Genomic DNA, 20905 nt, shown 5'->3' with positions numbered 1-20905 from the left:
AAGAGCTACCATCATATTGTGATAAGTGCCAAAGAATTTTACTGGAAGCCGAGAGAGGTCATGTGCTATTATAAGAAGAATTGTGAGGAAATGGTTCACTCAGAAGCCTTTGTCAGCTATAAACATTTTGTTCCTTTAGGTAAACACACACATAGAACCAACAAGTCTTTCTTCTTCTCTAGCATGAATTTTTTATTGTCTTATTTACCAGTAATGCTACCATAAACAGTTTTTTTTTTTAATCCTAAAACAAAACCTGGCCTAGTTCATAGACATTGACTTTCCCTCTTAAGTATATTTAGTGATTCATACATAACTGCAGGTAAATATTGTTAGAAAACTGAGTATTCCTCATTCAGTACATAGTAGCTTGACCTTCCCTTCAAAAGATTTCCCAAATACTCTATTAAAATTGACCAAAAGCCTTGACAGCATTACATCACCAGATAAAAAAAGGGAACCTGACTTAAAGTGGAAAAAGGAACAGATGACAAAGTGTGTTCTACACACATATATATAAGGTTTTTTTGCCAGGAAAATTTCTTCTCCTTTTTATCTAGTTCAGTATGTTCTAAGGCTGCTGCTATTTCTGAAAGAATTGAACATGCAGGCCCAAAGTTTCTAAGTATGGACCCACAAGAGGCAGGAAGAAAATGATAGATGTTAAAGATCCTCAAAAAATGAGGCAGTTGCACTAGATAATTGCAAAAGTCCATCCCTTCCAGCCCAACACTGTGCATCTGCTTTCTGCAAATTCCACATGAGAAAGGTTCCAGACCCTGTTTCATCTCCCAATTGACATTCCCATTTTTCCTTAACACTTTGTTCCTCTCTCTCTCTCTTTTTTTCTACTCACATATTAAAACATTTCAACCTTTTCTCACATATCATCCCTGTCTCTTTCAAGGGTTCAAGCTTTACCTTTCCCCTGAACTAACCTAGTTTCAGACCTCTTCTCTAGTTGCTCAGATGACATCCAGACTTACTATAATTCAAGGCATTCTATTCCTAAGTATCCATTCTACCACCAACCGTTGGCTCTTTCTGCTTACTAAATTGACTCAGTCAAAATTCATATATGTTTGGAAGTTTACATGTAAGTTAATAAATGTTGTTAGCAACTTTGTGAAAGACACCTCTGCAAATAGAATTTGTTTGGATGATGAGTAGGGATTGATGATCAATATTTGTTTTCTGGGTGCCAAGGAACAGTTAAGCTAAGAACCCTAAACATAAGAATCCAAGATTATGAGAAACAAGCTCCGTTACTTATCTTTTGTAAATTTAAGTGATCCTAGATCCTAATTTCAGAAAGATTTTTTCCCCACTGTATTCTGGGGTGGTTAAAAGTAATTCAAGAGTTAATGAAATTGAAGGAGAAAAAATAAGAATCAATGTAAGAGTCAAGATTCAAGATAGGTAATAAAAGTGGAAATCACAATAAATCAGTGATGTAAACACAGGAAGATATGGAGAATATGTCTATATGGCAGAGGTCAGGCCAGAAGCTTGGATCAAAGATTAAACAAGAACCCAGCAAGCAGAGTGCATGCAAAAGTAAAAGGACATAAAGAGGCCATGGATGGAAATTAGAAAAGTCATCAGTAAACTGATCTGAGGCACTGGAGGCTAAAGAATCTGGAGTACTTATTGAATAGAAGCTGGAACGGAGATTATAATAATTTAACTAACCAAGGTATGGCAAGGCAATGAGACAGGCAAAGGAGTCCGAAGGAACTGAGGGCTGATGGCTGACATAAGGAATGTAAAGGTAAGGAAGACAAAGCAGGAAGTCAAGAAAGTACTAACCACTAGCCTTTAAAAAAATATGAGACCAAGAAAATATGGCAAAATCTGCCTCACGTGGGAAACCTTTTCTAGATTTCCTGTTTGCGGCAAGAAATAGACAACTAGGTTCAAAAGCATGTTTAGCATATAACCTGAAGGTAGATAATACTTGCCTTAGGAAACTGGGAAGATCACTTGGGTAATGGGAACAATCAGAAATATGGTCACATGGCCATCTGTTGGGAAGATACAAAAATAAGTAGGATATGGTAGGCAGTGGGAAGGAGCTAACTTTCTCTATCAGGTTTTCTAATGTATATTAGCTGGCAACAGTGCTGAGAAATTGGTAGTAAACTTTGATAGATGAAATAACTACATCTGAGTAAAATTAAATGAATTGCCTATGATTACTCAGGTGGTGGATTAAATATTCAGATCCAAGTAAACAAGTTAATATATTGTTAAAACCCAATTATCCAATGTTATCCTTCTTTCATTTGCATGAAATATGAAATTTTAATGTTTTTCCTACTTATGGAGTTAAAACTAGATTTTGGCAAGGGTGTAAATGTGGAAGCCACAATAATGAAAAAACTTATGTGGGCAGTGTTGAAAGAAAAGTCCAGACATGCTGAATTGCAGTCATAAGGAGAATATTTTCCTTGGCTGCATTTTATAGAACTCTATCTTCTCTGAAGAATTTTATTTCCTCAAACTAATAAAACAATAGTAATAATATTTAGAAAGCCCTTACAGATATTATCATATGTGATTTTCATAAATCTCTGTAAAAGTCTAGTATAATTTTCATATTATAGATTAAGAAACTGAGCTACAGAGATTAGGATACAAGTCTACACCATATATTTATTAAGAGTTTGGAGCAGGGATTCACACACAGAATACAACTACTTCTTATTTATAGTTAGGGTCTCTAGATACTGTAATTTTAAGTTCCTCAAATAATATATTTATCTTGAACGTATCATATTTGGGGATATTCAAAGAGTAGATAAGCTGCAATTACATTAGTCTTTGTAAAGATGGAATGGCTAGTGTAGTGGTGTTTTGAAACTAGGACAGTTTTTGTGGTGTTTCCATTTTTAAACAAGGTAAATGTTTGGCTAAACTCCTTCCCTTCACAATAGGAATATTATCCCAAAAAACAGCATATACTTTTCATCTTCATAAATTGAATCGGGAATAGTAATTTTTCTCTTAATACAATCATCCATTATATAATTTAGGAGAGATGGTGTGTATTTGAGGAATATATTTTCCTCTGAACCAAGTTTTCCACAGTTGCAAGTAAGGAATATCTATATTTAGATACACCTTGTTTTCTGAGAAACATTGAAGAATCCTGAGGCAACTTGGGATACACTTTCACTTTTCTTATTCTTACCTTCAGACTGGCATGTACTTAGAAAAATCAATTTAGAGCTTTTTGAAACAGCATTTTGTAAAGGTGAATAGAGTTTACAATATTGCTTTTAGTTTAAAATTGCAAAGTTCTTCCAAATCCTTGAACTATTTTGAGTGCTGTGGTTGTAATTTAACAGTTCTTTAGCACCTCAGTGAAGTATCAGAAACTTGTTTACAATAAAAGATTTAAAAAGTCAAAGCATATACTTGGGTTTTAACTAGCAAAACTAAAAATTACATTTATAGTCAACTCAGCAAACAATTACAGAAACCAGAATATAATATAAAAGTTATTACTAATGCACAAATTCTAATGTATTTATCTATAATCACTAATGAGACCACTTAGATAAACTACTTAATGATTATTTGTTAGTGATCTGTGCAGACAAATTAGCTGGTCATTAGCTAAATCCAGCTGCTAGAATATTTTTAATATATAAATTAAAAGAAACTGTTCTTTTATATCTTATATCTTAACATATTTCACAGTTCATAAAATATCAGTCATATTAGTTTTTAAAAGGCCATCTTTCTTGAATTCAGAAATAAAGGGGAACCATTGATAGATTTATATTGTTTATTTTCTATAATATTGACTTGTCATATATTACGAAAAATAGAAATCATAAATGTGGGATATGATACAGTTGTGATTCTTAATACAGAATAAATGCAACTAGCTTTTAGAAATAATTGGATGAAAATAAATATTTCTTATACAACAGCACAGACTAGTGGCCAGCCCTTTGTAGCAAATGTTTGCTTTGTCTTGGGACATTCCACCTGTATATATTATGAAATTATTAAATAAATTATACATTAAAATCACAATTATTCTAATGCAACTTAAAAGTATATGTAGAACTTAAGAGTATATTAACCAAGTCTTTTTTCATTTTATTTTGTATTATTCCAAATTGCCTTGAAATGATAGCTGAAAAAATATACACATGACAAATGATATAGCCTACAGCAAATTAAAAGTATATATTGTTATTATGATGGATATCTCTGTGATCTGTATCTTTGTTTTAACCTTGCAATATAACTAATCCTCTATATGCAAAGCTATTTTTGATTCAGAATAGTGCCAGATAGATATTTAGCCACTTTTTTATAAATGCCAACTTGCTTGTTTTCAATTTATATGAACTCACTTTATTTGGTATTCTTTTAAGTATTTAAACATCACCCCCTATTTTAAATGTTTTTTCCCAATTATTAAAATATTTGCACAAATACAGTAGAAAATAGGATGTCAGACAAGGAAGAAATCTCACTAATACCTTCCATATGTTTCCTGAGACTGACCTCTCTTTCATGTTAAGAACATGCTTCTTGTTCCTTTTGTATTATTAAGGAAACATTGGAGCTTAATATTTGTCACAAATTCTGAGTTTTGTCTCTGTGTTACACAGCAGAAGAAATAGCCAAAACTCACAACAGTTAAGTTCATTTGAAGCACAATTGTTACAGTTTACCAGTCTGTGACAATTGGCTGGCTTTGGAACAGCAATTGATTTTGAACACTTACTCATTTACCCTACCAACAGAAATCAACCATTGGTGTGTGCAGATGTGGGTAGGCATATTTTACATAAAATAATCGAGGGAAGAGGCTGTATCCTTATCTAGAGTGTCTCCTCAGAAAAATTATGTTATCTGTCTACACGCCATTTTTTTTTGCATCATAAGCAACTTTGAGTTGCAGATCTAAGCTATGAAACATCTCAAAACATATGACATAACTTCCTACGTAGGTTTGCAGACTTTTTTAGAAATCCCATAGAAGTCCTGAAGTTAATCCTTGAATAACATCAAGGAATTAAAAAGTTCTGTACTGTAGAATTTTACTCTTCTCCATTTGATGATTTAAATCCATGTTTTCTACAATCCTCTGTGTGGATAAATGAGAATTTTGAAAGCTAGAGCCATATGGTTGGAATAGCTAAACTGCTTTCTCCCAGAAGGATAATTCTAATATCTAAGTAAAGCAATAAATATGCTACATTTCAAACCCAAATGGTTTGAATACCTTTTGTTCTATTTATATACACTAGTTTTACATGTTAGTTGCAGGATGTTATGCAGAAATAATATGATACCTAACCTTAGCAGAGAGGCAGTACCAAATTTATATTTTCTTTAAAGCACTGACAGAAAATATTTTATTTTATATACCCTTGTGTTGTAAGAACTCCACATCTTAGAGATTCTGTCTCTCCTGCCTTCTGTTTTTGTAGATGAGAAATTAATGGAAACCCAGAAATATCTGTTAAGCGCCCACATTTGAGTTGTGCCAAAGCTGAGATTAGAATTCAAGTCTTTTAGTTCGAATTCAGTGTCCTGATCTCTTAGATTAAACTCTTCAAATGTTCACGTTAGAGGGATTGAGGGACATTTTCAAGAATACAATCATATTAGGTCTAGCAATGAATTCTTAAAAATTTTATGTGTTCTGTTTGAAATAAAATATTGACAATATTTAAAGAGTGCTGGATGGTAATTTGCCTTTTAGCTTTACTTGAACACGGTGGAGTAGAGAGGACGATGTATTTCAGGGGTGGTGCTGAGAAGCATACCCATGTATCTCTCAGTCTTCCTCAGACTTTTTGTTCTCTAATTCTCTCTCATGTGGGTGGCTCTCCAGAAGTTCTCAGTTCTATAAATTTTATCTTCCATAAACAGCACCATCTCTGTCAGTTCGTTCATCTACACTAATATTCTTGCTAATAGTTCTACCTATTATCTTTCCTAAGGGTAACTGCATCTTAATAAGGATCCCAGCAAAAGGAAGCAGATATAAGGGTTGAGGGTAGAATTCTACCCCAGTGCAAACATTGTAGCCATCTGTGTATGCAGGAAATGATCTGGTCGAATGGCATCCTCTTCTGCAGCTCTACAGGGCTACTTTTAAACTGGCAATCTTTGACACTTTAATAGATTAGATATAATAGAATAAACTATTTTGAGGATTAATCTCTGAATTTTCTATTTCTCCATTCCTCTTCTTGCCAGTTCCTTGGAAGAACTGCATAATAGTAGAATAGAAATGGAATATGCTTTAAATTACTCAGAGTTGTGACACCCGTGGCAGCTGAACAGGTGAAAAGGGGGTTAAATTCACTCTTACCTTTTATTTGCCTTCAGGGCCTTATTGGCTGGTGTTTAAATCTCTCAGAAAAAGCAGTGGGAAGTTTAAGTATTTTGCGACCTCTCCTGCTGCTTTCCCATGGGGGCAGTGCCCTGTTTCTTCCCATTATTCATTGTCGTTCTGCTTCTAAATAGCAATGCTTCTGAGGATGGTTGTGCAGTACTGTGGAGGCTGCTTTACTTGAGCCAGGAAGACATTCCAGAAATGCTGTCACCAAAGATATGCTTCTAAGAAGGATATTATTTCTCCATGAGTGGATGAGATCATTCATTATATTTAGGATATATAAGGATGGCAATTGCTAATGGGTTACAACTTGGATCTAAACTTTGTACTTCATTTAAGGCATATTCTTTATTTACGGCAAGCAACAACTTTTCTTTGTCCTAAGTGATAAAATTTCTTTAAAATGCTTAATTATTCATGCATTTGATCATCCAAAACGTATATTTGGTAAAATTAAACCAATTAAGTAGCATTTTCATATTAGTGATACGTAGGTTGCCAATTTACAGAGTTCCCATATGCCCTCTTTACCCCCATTATTAAGACCTTACATTAGCGTGGCACATCTGTTACAATTGAGAAAAGAATATTATTAGAATCGAACTATTAACTGTAGTTCATGGTTTATAATAGGTTCCTTGTTTATGTTATTCAGTCCTTCGTATGTGTGTGTGTGCTTATTTTTATTCTAGTGAAATATGTGCAACCTAGAATTTCACCTTTTAACCACATTCTCATATAGATTTTTTTTGCAGTTAATTATGTTCACAATGTGCTACCATCTGAAATCGTTTTAAGCTGTGTTTCTTGCTCATATTAAATCTTTAAGTGAGTTCTGTAGAACCACAAATATGATATGGCAATCAGGAATGTTTTTAGACAGTAAATAAAGGGATTCAAATACATGGGAGAATGTTGACCTAGGCATACATATAAAATATATAAATGTGTTCAAGTGTTTATGGGGCACTTGAGATTCACATAGTGGGTAGAGATTCACATAGCAACTTAAAGAATATTGAATTCCCATCTTGGGGAGCTCTGCCACATTCTCTAATGAAATAGCGACAATCACCGAAGTACAGGGGCAATGACTAAGTGCCCATTGATGAGCCCTTGATATTTATGACTATCCTTATGAACTGTTGTCCTTGAAATTGGAACGTAGCCTAGTGTTTTAAGGTGCCTAAGAGTTACCTCCTGAGAGCCTCCCTGTTGCTCAAATGTGGCCTCTCTCTGAGTCAAACTCAGCATATAAATGCATTGCCTTCCCCCCAGCATGGGGCATGACTCCTGGGGATGAGCTTTCCTGCACTGAGGGATTACTAACAAACACCAATGAGCAATGCAACTGGAAAAAGACCTTAAATAAAAAGGGGGAAAAGTAAAGACAAATGAGTTTATATGGCTAAGAGACTTCAAAATGAGTTGAGAGATCTTCCCAAAGGAAACACTTATGCACGTCTCAGCAGAATCTCATAGGTAGCCAAAGTAGATACTACCCGAAACAGTGGAGCTCAAGAGGGCTCTGGAGACACCCAGGTCCTACGGTTTGGGCAGATAGCTCTGGAGGTTAATGCCTCACTAGTAGGCCCTACTTTGGAGTTTGTGCTCCCTGTTGGACTCAGATGTGACTTCCCTACATATGCCTCTATGTCCTCTTTATTTGAACCTAAAGTTGGTGCTGGACCTGGTAGGTGTACATCCAAGAGACTTGAATCTCTGGGTTTTCCATATGCCAGCTGGGCCCTGAGCCTCAGCAGAGTTGCAACATCTACTCTCCAGTTCATTGGACTTACCCAGGACAGCTAATAATGAGGTGAGGATGGACAACCACCGTATCAAAGAAATGAGTGAGTCTACAACTGCAAGCAAGAGAGTCTCATCCATCAGCCATATGGGACTAAATCTCCCTCTCAATTAGAGGTGATGTGTGCTTCAGCATTCCAGAATCCTCAGGATTGGGGAATAAAATATGAACTACAGTGGATTTATTGGTATTCTACTATAGACTTAATGTGATTCTAGCAATGGAAGAAATTATATCATTGATGCAGAGACAGTGGCCACTGGAGGTGCTGAAGTCAGGGAGAGGGACAAAGAAGTGTAATACAGGGGCAATATCAGGACTTGGAATTGTCCTGAGTGACATTGCAATGACAGATATGGGTCATTATATATACAGCCATAACCAACAGAATTGAGTGGGAGAGAGTATAAACTGCAATGTAAACTATAATCCACGCTTAGTGGCAAGGCTCCAAAATGTGTTCATCAATTGCAATAAGTGTACCACACTAATGAAAGAAATTGTTAATGTGGGGAAGGGTGGGAAATGTGGGGAGTGGGGCATATGGGAATTCCTTACAGTTTTTAATGTAACATTTTATGTAATCTAAGTATCTTTTAAAAATAAGTAAAATAGATTAAAAATAAAGTCTGATTCTTTTAAGCTTTGACTTTAGTGGAATTCAATTTCATTAAATTTCACATTTCTACTTACTTTATTTTAAGCACAATCAAAGTTAAACCTAGAAACTCTTCAGGGATATAGTCTGAATCTTTCACATGGTGCCTGTAGATGTACTGCATATTTCTCAAAACACAAGTTTTTGTGTGGGCATGAAAAAACAAAACATAATTTGCAATAGTTACTTTTAAAAGCTATTTTCTTTCGCTAGTGGCATAATGCGATTTTGTGAGTATGTTTAAATGTGTGTTTGTTTGTTTCCCTGAGGAAAGCATGTGCTTTTTGGGGGGAGGGGGGATGCTAAATGGTTTTACATTCTTGTTTTTCAAAATCACTGAAATGCATTTACTTTAAGGAAATTGGAAACATTTAAAAATGCATCACTCTCTTCTAAACAACAAATAGAAATTGTGAAATAAAAGCAATCTCACCAACATTACAGTAAATTAGGTCAGCAAGAAGGTGGAGTTGTACAGTAATAGCTTTTAAGCAGATTATCTGATTTTCAATTTGTGCACATTGCACTTTGTATGAAACAGAGATGGAGGAATACATTCCAATTTGATTAAATGCTCTTAAAAGTGAGGTTTATCAGTGATCAGTCTAATTTTGTATTTAACACATTTTTCTAGATTCTTTCTCTCATTTTAAAAAAAGAACCTTTCTCTGCTTGATTATATGAACTCTGATTGAAATAGAAGTTAACTATGTGAGCCCCACAAACAAGGCAGCCAAAATCAATTTATATTCTCCTATTGTTAAAGAGCTTACCACTGGTTCTCCCAACACCCTTGGGCAGTCAGTTATGTTGGGAGGATCACTAATGCTTATTTTGGAAAAAGAAGGGGCAGGTAAGCAGTGGTTGCATCCAACGATAAAAGTAGTGGCAGTTAGGTTGTAGTGATTTGGCTGCGTGTATAATTGGAATTCTCAGTATGTGGTTTGGGCAGAGGCATATCTGTTCCTAGGACTCCCTGTTAGATGTTTCTAAAGCGTTTTGACCATTGTTGAAAGTGCAGGATGGCTATTTATGCAAAGCTACACGTGGCACGTATAAAAACTGTGGGTGTTTCTTGTTCAATGGCATCAGAATTGTAACGAAATGGGAAGACTTTTGGGTTCTCTTGTCAGGACCTTTCCTTCAGTATGTTTATTTTAATTGTCCAATCCGTTGAGCCAAAAGTGCTTGTGTATCTCATTTCTTATTCTAGTTTGAGCTTGATTTTCTGGATAGAGGTTTACCAAACACTGAGGTGACTGCTATCATTCACTTTTCCTACTCCAATTGAATCTTCAGTTTGAAGCAAAGCCTTTCATTAGGAAAAACAATGTTTATGCCTTTGTGATTCTGATTGCTGTACATGTTAACTAGACAAATTAGGGAACCACATTATCCTCTGGGTTTTCTCTTAGAAACGAAAATTATTCAAATAGTGAAGCTCAAATTTTAAATCACAAATGCCTCATATTCTTTGTTCTCCATAAAGGCAAAACATTGTTTTGTCCATTGTTTTTGTCATCAAATGTCTTCTCTCTATGATTCCCACAATTGCATATAGTAATTTTATCTTCTACCCAAATTAGAAGACTAGAGCAGAAAAAAAGATCTTTGAGTTCATATAGTACAACCCCCTTTTTTGTTTTGCTAAATTAAAAACAGATAAGCAAAAACTTAGGATCAGAGAGGCTTAGTGAATTTCCTTAGGAAACAGGTATAAATGGCATTTTTAACCAGAGGTTTTAGTCTATTAGGTAAGTGTTCTTTAGTGTTTGGAAATTGTCTTTCTAGTTGAATTTGAAATAAAATGTGCTTGAATTTACAAGGGAGTATGCCACTCTTTTCCCCCCATCGTTTTCTTTTTTTTAATCTAGCCCACTTTATGGTGAAGATTTCATTATTAACAGAAGCTGTTGGACAATTTTAAGGAAGGGAAAAAAACAACAACTATGGTTCCTCCAGTTTTATTCTGGGATAACCCTTGAAAATATGGGATTCTTCACAAACTTGCTTTTCATCCTTTTGCAGGCCTATACTAATCTCTGTATTGTTCCAATTTTAGTAGATGTGCTTCAAAGCATGCATATCTCCCCTGACTCCCATTTTTTAAAAAGCAAATGGTATTTCATGTCTATATAAACATATAAAGATGCTAGGAACTTACAGACCTAAAAGTTTGGTAGCCCAAACTCGTATAGACCCTTCTTCCTCTTAGCTTTATTTTGACATAGCATGAACATAAGTGACTATAGGGACATGGACAACTTGGATGTGTTGGACTTTCCATGAGATGGAAATTATGTTCTGTCATTGTTTTTATTTTCTATTGATACAAATGAGACTTTAAAATGGTTTAAGTACAAATAGAATTATGACTTTTATTTTTTAATTTTTATAAATGATTTCAAGTTTAGTGTTTTTATTTCTGAGAAGTTAGTCATATTTTTTGATGATTAGATATTCTAACCCTATCATAGGAAACTGAGGTATGGAGATAGGAAAAGTTTGCTTGGCAAACCCTAAACATATGCCTATTTATATAGCCAATTGAAAACCAAGATGGTATTTTGTTCAACTTTATCATGTCATTTAGTTTTTTCCTTAGGTACATAGAGTAAAATTGAACAAGGGAAGTGTAAAGGATTTGGAACCATGACTATAAATTAAAGTTTATTGTCAGTGCAAGGACTGGTGGGAAGGCCATAATTATTAAAATAATTAAGGTGAGAAAAGAAGAGCTAAACTAAACAGGGTCATTGGGATAGAGAGGAGGAAATGGATATAGTATTTTGTACCTATAACGTAGAAAAATGAGTGACTGTCATTGGTAGGGGATAAAAGAGAAATCTAGATCAGCTCCAAAGTATCTGACTTGTGCAACTGGGCAGATATATTTAATGTATAGTGATTAAGTGTGTAGACAGCCTGTTCAGATCTCAGATTGATATTTATTAGCTGTGCAAATAGAAGTAACTTTCTTTACCTTCGTGTGCAGCAGTTTCTTAATCTTCAAAATGGTGATAATATTAACACCCCCCTATGTGGTGGTAGGGTAATTAAATCAGACATTACAAGTGTCAAGGTTAGAGTAAATTCATAATAAATGTTTTATATTGTTTTGTTCTTGAAGATAGAGAATGCAGGAGCAGATTAGTTGGAGAGGGGTGATTTAATATTTTAACAAGTCACATTGGAGTGGGGGAGGAAGGTTTTGGGACATCCAAGTAGAAATGTCTAATAATAAGTATAATTTATAGGTTTGGTATTATTGAACCATGACTTTATATGAAGCCATCGTGAGGGATGGTATAGAATGAGAAGTGCAAATTATCAAAGATGAAATCCTGAGAAAATTCATGAAATAGACATTATTAATTTATTAAGATGGAATAACCAAATTCATAGGAAGTAAACTAGAGTAAAGTAGTGGCATGCAAGTCAAGAGGGAAGTTTTAAAATGGTGACAGCAATCAACAGAAATAAATGTTAAATATGACAGGTAAAATAACGAGTCAGTACTGGAACTGTCAATATGAAAGTAATAGGCAATGTCAGATACAGCAATGAAAGTTGAATGAATCTTTTAGCAGAAGTGTGTAAGCTGTGAAGAGGTTTGGAAATAGAGTTATGAAGGTAAACCACTTTTTTTTTTTTAATGAGACAGCATAACTAAGAAGAGAAGAATATAGAAAATAAAGAGTAAAATAGAGAAAAGCTATAGGATGCAAAGCCTAGACAGATTTTGTTGGCTTAGTTTGTTTTTCTTTTTCTTATATATTAGATATTTGAGTTGTCTTTCATGTTCCCTTCAGGATTTCCTAGATACCACAATTGCATTTTAAAGAAACACTATCTTTTTATATGTAAGATAAGTGGTGCACTTTCTAGCAAAAGAAAGATTGTGGCTTTCTCAAATATTATTAGACTATCCCCATGAGAAGCTTTTTTTTGACTAAACCACACATTAAATGTAAAGTGAATGCATCAATTTCCCATTTCTAAAAATATTTGAAACGTGTGTATTTTGTGGACCCTGGACAAATGTATTACACATATGTAAGTATCCCCTTTTGCTATTTGATATCTAAAATGTTAGCTCACATTTCATGGTGTGCTATCATCCACATGGTGATCAGTGAGTAAATTGGGCTTGGAATGTTTACCCAGCCTTATCAAACAGTAATATTAGTGACTTAAGCATGGTGGATAACAGTTTGTTGACCATCTAGCTGTCAACATGCTACCATGTGAGGGTCTTATTTGTTAAGGAGAAAGAACCAGACAATGTACATGAAATGGAAAAATTTCTAGTAGGGATTAAAGGAAACTTTCTCAATATCATAAGGGCATATATGAAAACCCACAGCTAACATTGTATTCAATGGTGAAAGACTGAAAGCTTTCCCATTGAGATTGGGAACAGGACAAGGATCCCCACTCTCATCACTGTTCAGTGTAGTGCTAGAGGTTCTAACTAGAACAATCAGGGAAGAAAAAGAAATAAAAGGCATCCACATTGGAAGGGAAGAAGTAAAACTTTTGCTATTCACAGATAATATGATCACATACCTCGCAAGTCCTGAAATATGCAGCAGAAGGCCATGTACAAGACTAACAAAAATCAGTAGTGTTTCTATACACTAGTAAAACACAAACTGAGGAGGAAGTCAGGGAAAAAAATGCATTTACAATAGCAACTAAAAAAATCAAATATTTAGGAATAAACTTAACCAAGGACTAAAACCACTTGCAATCAGAAAACTACAATCAGAAAACTACAATGCATTGCTAAAAACTTTAAAAAGGCCTACATAAATGGAAAAGCATGCCTTGCTCATGGATTGGAAGCCTAAATATCATTAAGATGTCAACGATACCCAAATTGATGTACAAATTCAATGCAATCCTGATAAAAATTCCACCAGTATTTTTTAAAAGAAAAGGAAAACGCAGTTATCAAATTTATTTTGAAGGGTAGGGGGCCCCCTAAGAGCCAGAAACATCTTAAAAAGTAAGGGTGAGGTTGGTGTACTCTCTTTTCTGGACTTTAAATCATATTACCTAGCTACTATAGTAAAATCAGCATGATTCTGGCATAAAGATATATAAACCAATGGAAGTAAACTGATTGTTTAGAAACAGACCCTCACATTTATAGTCAAGTGATTTTTGACAAGGTTATCTAGCCAACACCATTCAATAAATAGTGCTGGAAGAACTGGATAGCTATATCCAAAAGAAGGAAAGATGATTCCTGTCTCATACCTTATATAAACATGAACTCAAAATGGATTAAAGACCTAGATATAAAAGCTAAAACCATAAAACTTCTAGGAAAAAAAGTAAGGAAACATCTTCAAGACCCAGTTGTAGTTGGTGATTTCTTAAACCTTATACCCAAAGTACAAAAAACAAAAGAAAATATGAGTAAACATGACTTCCTCAAACTTAAACACTTTTGTCCTTCAGCAGACTTTGCCAAGAAGTTAAAAAGTTAGCCTACTCAAAGGGAGAAAATATTTGAAAATCACATATCCAATAAAGGTTTGATTTCTGTGCTATATAAAGAGCTCATACAACTCAAAGATTAAAGGGCAAACAGCCCATTGACATTGAGAAATGGGCAAAAGATGTAAATAGACATTTCTCCAAAGGAAATACAAATGACCTAAAAGCATATGAGAAAATGTTCAAATCACTAGCTACTAGGGAAATACAAATCAATAAGACAATGAGATATCATCTCACACTGCATAGAATGGCCATTATTTTAAAACAAAACAAAAACCGGAAAACAGTAAGTGCTGGAGAGGATGAGGACAAATAGGAACACTCATTCCCTGTTGATGGGAATGTACAATGGTGAAGCCTCTGTGGAAGACAGTTTGATGGTTCCTCAGGAAGCTAAATATAGAACTGCCATATGATCCAGAAATTCCTCTCTTAGGATTATATCCAGAAGAACTGAAAACTGTGATGAGAACAGACATTTAAACAGCAATGTTCTTAGCAGCATTATTCACAATTGCCAAAGGTAGAAACAACCCAAGTGTTCATCAACTGATAAAACAAAATGTGGTATGTACGGACGATGAAATACTATGCTGCTATAAGAAGACCTCCAATTGGGATTCATATGATATCATGGATGAACCTTTAAGACATTACATTAAGAGAAATAACCTAGATACAAAAGGGCAAATAGTGCATGGTCTTACTAATGTGAGTGAATACAAAGAATAAACACATGGAGTTAAAACCTGGAGTACAGGTTATTAGGAGATAAGAGGAGGGTTGAGAAGGTGTGCTGATGCTTAATCTCTGAAGAAGTTTTAATTAACTTAATTGTAAAGTGTGGAAATGGATAAAGTTGATGGTAACACATTGCAGTGAGTAGAACTAACGGAGTTGGTTTATAAATGGAATTGTGACTGAAAATGGTAGCCTAGGAAGGTAAATGTCAATTGAAAAAAAGCTAGCAAATAATCTAGGGACTGAATAACATAGTGAACCCAAAAGTGGATGAGAATAGTGGTTGATAGTACAAATACAAAGTGTCCTTCTATGAACTGGAACAAGTGTATGTCACTATTACAAGGTGGTAAGAATATAGTGATGCATGAGAAAATATAACTAGTATAACTTACAGACTATAGTTAACAGAATGATTGTAATATACTTGCATCAATGTCAAGAATATTGAACTAGAACAAGTGTACATCATTGTATGGTGGTAAGAATACAGAGAGGCATGGGGAAATAAAATTAATATAATCTATGGCTTATAGTTAACAGCAATACTGCAATATTCTTGTACAAATGTCAAAGATGAACTGTGCTAAAAGTGTGTGCTGTAGCCCATGGTTTGTGGTGATAGTCTGGTGGTGTTATCTCATGATCTATAGCATATGTTCTGTAGCAATGTGGTGTATTGGTGGAGGGTGTTGTATGGAAATTCCATACATGTGCTTGACTGTTTTGTATTTTCATAACCTATCTAATAAAATATATTTTATAAAAATTGGGGAAAAAATGTCAAGGAGAAAGAGATGCAAATAGGCCTTAGAAATCAGACATGCTACTAATGTATGCCCATTGTCAGCCCCAATCTGTCCTGGGTCTTATCAAAAGCTTTAGTAAATGAGTCTGTTTTTGAAATTTCTAATACTGTTATTATTTGGGAGATATGCAGTGTAAGTAGCAGTGGGTATGCTGCCTACCACCAATGTGGTATTTCTAACAGTGAAGCTTATTTTAAACTGATGGGACATCAGAAATTTGAAGTGATTACTAGTAAGGCATATACTCTTGCATGATTTAGATAGGCACACATGTAAAAGGCAGGGATCTCCTTCCTTTTAAACACAAGGAAATGAGGATATAGGCTTTCTAGTTTCTAGACAAGAACTACAGTTAATTGTCAGAGTCATGCTGTCTTTCTGTTATTTCCTGGCTTATATTTTTCATATCCATATTTTGGCTAAGAAAAAATGTTGTTATTAATGTGGAAGCCATTGATAAGGATCTCAAGCTGTCAGAGTTGGCAACTAAGAGTGGGAATGGAGAAAATGGACTGTTAGTTTGGTCTAGAGTTATTAATTAGCAGGATGGAGAAACTATAAGAAGGCTGAGGTGGGAAGGGTCCTGACGAGAGGGTATGAGGAGTCTGGCCTGGAGTTAGCCTGGACAGAAAAGTAAGGAGAACCAGGTGACAGACTGGGAGAAAAAAATCAAAGGCAGTGTTTTGTTATTAAACTGAAGAAACAATTTAGAGAAAAGAGCAGAGGTTGAATAACAGGAGGTTATTTTAAGAAAGAGTTTCATGAAGCTTTAGGGCAATTATTTTCATACTTACATTTTATGATCTTTAATGAAGGCATTATATTATATATATATGTATCTTTTCATTATTTTTATCTTTTATCAGGTGATGTAGGTTTAATATGTGTTCACAGAATTCTTTTCTTTAAAAAGGATAAAGAACTTACGAAAGAAGCACATATTTTGAACTTTTAGACTTTTTTCTTGTAATCATGTGCCTTTATAACCTTCAGAAGCTCCCTCTTTTATGTAATTTATTTTGGGCTTAGAGGAGAAGGATTTTTAATTTTTCCTTTTTGCCAATAACATTACTGTCTCTATAACTTCTGTTATTTATAATGTATTTTATAGTCATAGGATTTAATTTGTAACTTAGATGCTCATGGAATTTTTGAAAACAATTAGTGTTACAAGGACTGGTGGATTGGCTTCTGAATTTCTAATGGCAAATCTTAGGTAACTCATGGCCTTAAACAATAAATAGCATTTTTTTACACAATGCACTTGTTTGGTTTGTGCATGTGTATGTGTGTATGAGACAGTCTGTTACTTCTTTCTGTGAAAGCTGAAAGCAAAAATATGAATTGAGAAAAGATGAAAGAGATATAACATGGAAAAAATAAAACAAAAAGAACAACAGGAAACCCAGCCTTAAAAGGTAGAGGAAAAATCCAAGCTCTTCTAAAAACAAATTGTTTTTAATAACCCGGGTTACTTCGTTCAACCTACCTGAAACTAATTTTTCCTAACTCTTAAATGTGGAGGGTGCTATTTGCTAGACCTGTCTCAAAGTTAAGATTATATTATAAATATTTGAGACAAATGCTTTTTAAAATAAGTTTGAGAATAACTTGTTAATTGGCTTCTATGAAAAATGGTTAAAGTAGTCCCATACATTAATTTTGAATAACAACACTATTGAATAATTGTTTTATCCTCCACTCTGGATGTACTCAGAAAAAAAGTATATTAGGAAAATGTGAAGTTCATAGCAATAAAATCTCAAATGCATACTATTTCCTACAGTATATAGATGGTGTATTTTTAATGGTAATACACAAATGTTTAATATGTTCAAGAATAGAAAGGTAAAGATAGAGTTAAAATTTTAAAGTTATCTTAAATCTTATTTAAAATTAAATTCCATAGTTTAAAATCGATTGTATTATATAATATTTTTACATCATTGAAATCCCTATATAAATATCTAGAAAAGAATTTGTTTTTCTCTTTCAACAACCAAATATGATCCTTTATTAAGGCAATGGATTTAGGATCATTTAGCTCATTTAAGTCTAGAAAACATTGATTCTAGAGCTGCTTTGAATATGTTCACAGAAGGATGTGAATAATAGAATCTTAGGAATTGCTACTGGCTTTAAAACATGTCATTTCCACATATTGACTATTTTTAAAATACCTTTCTCTTTCCTCCTCTTGCATTCCTTTCCCTTTATCTAGCACATATAATTTGTAGTTGTAAGAAAAGTATTGTAATTAAACTAGAGAGTATGAACAACCTCTCTGGATTTCAATTGCAGCTCTACTATTTACTGGCTAGAAGGCTTTGGGCAAGTTATGCAAATTGTCTTTGCCTTAGTTTCCTCATCTGAAAAGATGACAAATTAAAGTGGCTTCTACTTCATTGGGATGTTTTGATTACTAACATAATGTATATAAGATATCTGGTACATAGTAATGTTTCAATAAATATTATTTAGTTTAGTTTCTGATAAGTTTAGCAGAAGGGTACAGCAAGAAGTAACTTGTAAGTTTTTAACACTACTCATTAAAGGCATGTGGAAGGTAGTTCAATGTAATGTTCTACCAGTCCTGAGCCAGAACCTTTGGTCAAATTCAAATTAACGTAGCAGTTCCTTACTTTCAAAGTTATTCTTTCTAAGTCAACGAATGGAGAGTTGGAATTGATCATTTCAGACTGAGTGGGTAGTACTAAGACTATAATTAATAAGATAATCTCTCTCTCTCTCTTTCTGTACATATAAACATACATATATACAAGTATTCATATATGTCAGTATATATGTATATGCATATATGTGTGTATATGTGCATATATTCTACTGGACTCTGAAAACATATAGAATTGTAGACATGATTGCTGCTTCAATGAGCTAAAAATTTTGTTGGGAAAACAAGTCACATTTATGAAAAGCAGTGGTATTAAATATATGTGATGAAATGTGTGTTAGTCTTAGAGTAATCCTATAGGCACAATAAATATTCAGAAGAAATTATGGCTTGATGGATTAGGTGAGATTAGAGGTTGGTTCCAAAAGAGTGAGTAATGTCTCAATAGGTAGTGAGGGAACATCCCAGAAAAAGAGAATCATAGGAAGCTTTGATGTGTGGGAGGGGCATCTGGATCAGTGGAAGAAATATGATGAACCCTAAAAGCTCATTCTTTCATGGTAAGAAAACAGCAGAAATTTTCGAGATTCCATTTTCCAGATTCCTTTTTGAGCCTCAAGCATCCCAGTAACAAACTATCGACCCTACCTATCATCCATGTGATCTTTGTCACCCAGTTCTATGGTCTGCCATTAAATGTGTGATTTTAAGTGATAACATTGAATTATAAATGGCTTCTGAGTTCTGCTCACTTGGTAGATTTTCATCTATGAATTGAATAGTCTCTATCCTGATATATCAAAAGGTTTTGAAGCATATTGTTTATTATAATGATGCCTCAGATAGTTTAAATTTAGCCTTTGCTATTTAGAAATTGTTGACTGTCCCCAGAGTGCTGCCATTATTTGAATGTAGGACAGAAGCTCCCTAAATAATAAGCAGCATAATTTGATAGACAATGCTTTCTGAATCAACGAGAAAACATATCTGAATAATTAGTAGTATAACATTAGAGATAATTTTGTGAGTGGCTTATTTTCTTATACAGCAAAGAATTAAAAGATTCAAAGAAATGCCTAAATACAAATAACTTTTAATAAAGTGTCACTTAAGAAAATGGGTTTGTTTTTTATTCAGCAAATCAATGAATTATAGCATGGACTTTTATGTCAGAGAAAGATTTAAAGGTTATATATTCTTTAATATTACAGGCTGTCATATCTTAAACCAATGAAATAATATAGTCCACTTTATGTGTCAGAAAAACTGAATTCAAAATGTATCTCTCATTTGCCTTTCAGGGAAATCTTGAGGAGTTTGATACTTTTCATCCTCCAACCTTCCATCATCTTGTGGGGGAAGCTATACATTGGTAAGTCTAGCTCTTTCTAATTGCTTTTTTCCAAGTTCCATTTAACAAAGTTTATGCCTTGATTGTTATACATAACAAGTGGTGTTAAAGAGATGCCAACATCACTGCTTGGCTAATTAGAGAATAGCTTTTTTCCAAGCAAAATTTATAACATCAGGGTTTGGTTTGGTTTTCTCCACACAGAACTTTCATCCTTGTGCTTTGCTCTCACACGATTATTTTGAATACTATAATGAACGTTCCCATCCTTGCTCAGTGTATTTTTTATTACTGGAAGAAAAAATTTGTTACTATTAGAAAATATGATATAACAAAATTGATAATTCATAACATTTATTTTTATTTTTACTATTTAAGCATAGCAGACTCTCCCCTCCTCAAGAGTGAGATTTCAGAAATCTAACTTTATATTCCTATTGCTGGTCAGAGTGAACTGAATTAATAGAAGGAATTACCTCTTTTTACTTATTCTACCAAGGCCAAGTCTCTGGAGGATGGTTTCGTTTTTTTCAGACAATGCTTTTGCTGGCTAGCCTCAATGGGAGTGTTAAAATCAATTGGAGCTATTTCTCTGTTACCTGAGAAGTACTGTAGGTTTTGTGGTATGCTGCAGTTTTATATCCTTCTCACGTCTTTCTAAAAATTTTTCATAGCTAGGCTAAATGTCTTCCTTGCTTATGAAACCACAACTTCCTTTTTCTGAGGAACTTATTCTTGTAAATGTGTACTGTACCTGGAATCCAGGCAGACCCACCATAGTGGTTATGTCAAAGGCATAAAAGATAACATTGTGTATTGTAAGAAATATTAAATATTGAAAGCATGCAGAGCCTAAGACTGTGTGTTTGCAATAAATAACTGCTGTTTTATTGAGAAAATAGTGCCCCCTTGTGACGGCAGATTCATTCATATAACTATTCCAAAGAATAAACACAGTTTGTGGATTAAAATTAAGAACGTCCACTTTATATTTATTTACCATTATCAAGTTTAATC

General features: G+C 34.0%; 1 long non-coding RNA gene and 1 pseudogene across 1 annotated transcript in view; one reads left to right on the top strand and one right to left on the bottom strand.

Annotated features, from left to right (window-relative positions):
- LOC131279446 (uncharacterized) overlaps positions 1 to 20905 on the top strand; it is a 1072160-nt gene that overhangs the window by 535037 nt on the left and 516218 nt on the right. The window contains exon 2 of the long non-coding RNA XR_011649401.1: positions 19839 to 19909. This is a non-coding gene — a long non-coding RNA (uncharacterized lncRNA). The remainder of the gene's footprint in view (positions 1 to 19838; positions 19910 to 20905) is intronic.
- LOC111761551 (U6 spliceosomal RNA) lies at positions 10828 to 10925 on the bottom strand (annotated as a pseudogene).

The sequence above is a fragment of the Dasypus novemcinctus genome, chromosome 8 (assembly GCF_030445035.2).
Source record: "Dasypus novemcinctus isolate mDasNov1 chromosome 8, mDasNov1.1.hap2, whole genome shotgun sequence".
Classification (NCBI taxonomy): Eukaryota; Metazoa; Chordata; class Mammalia; order Cingulata; family Dasypodidae; genus Dasypus; species Dasypus novemcinctus.
The sequence above is the reverse complement of the archived record's forward strand: the minus strand, read 5'-3'. Positions and strand labels throughout refer to the sequence as shown.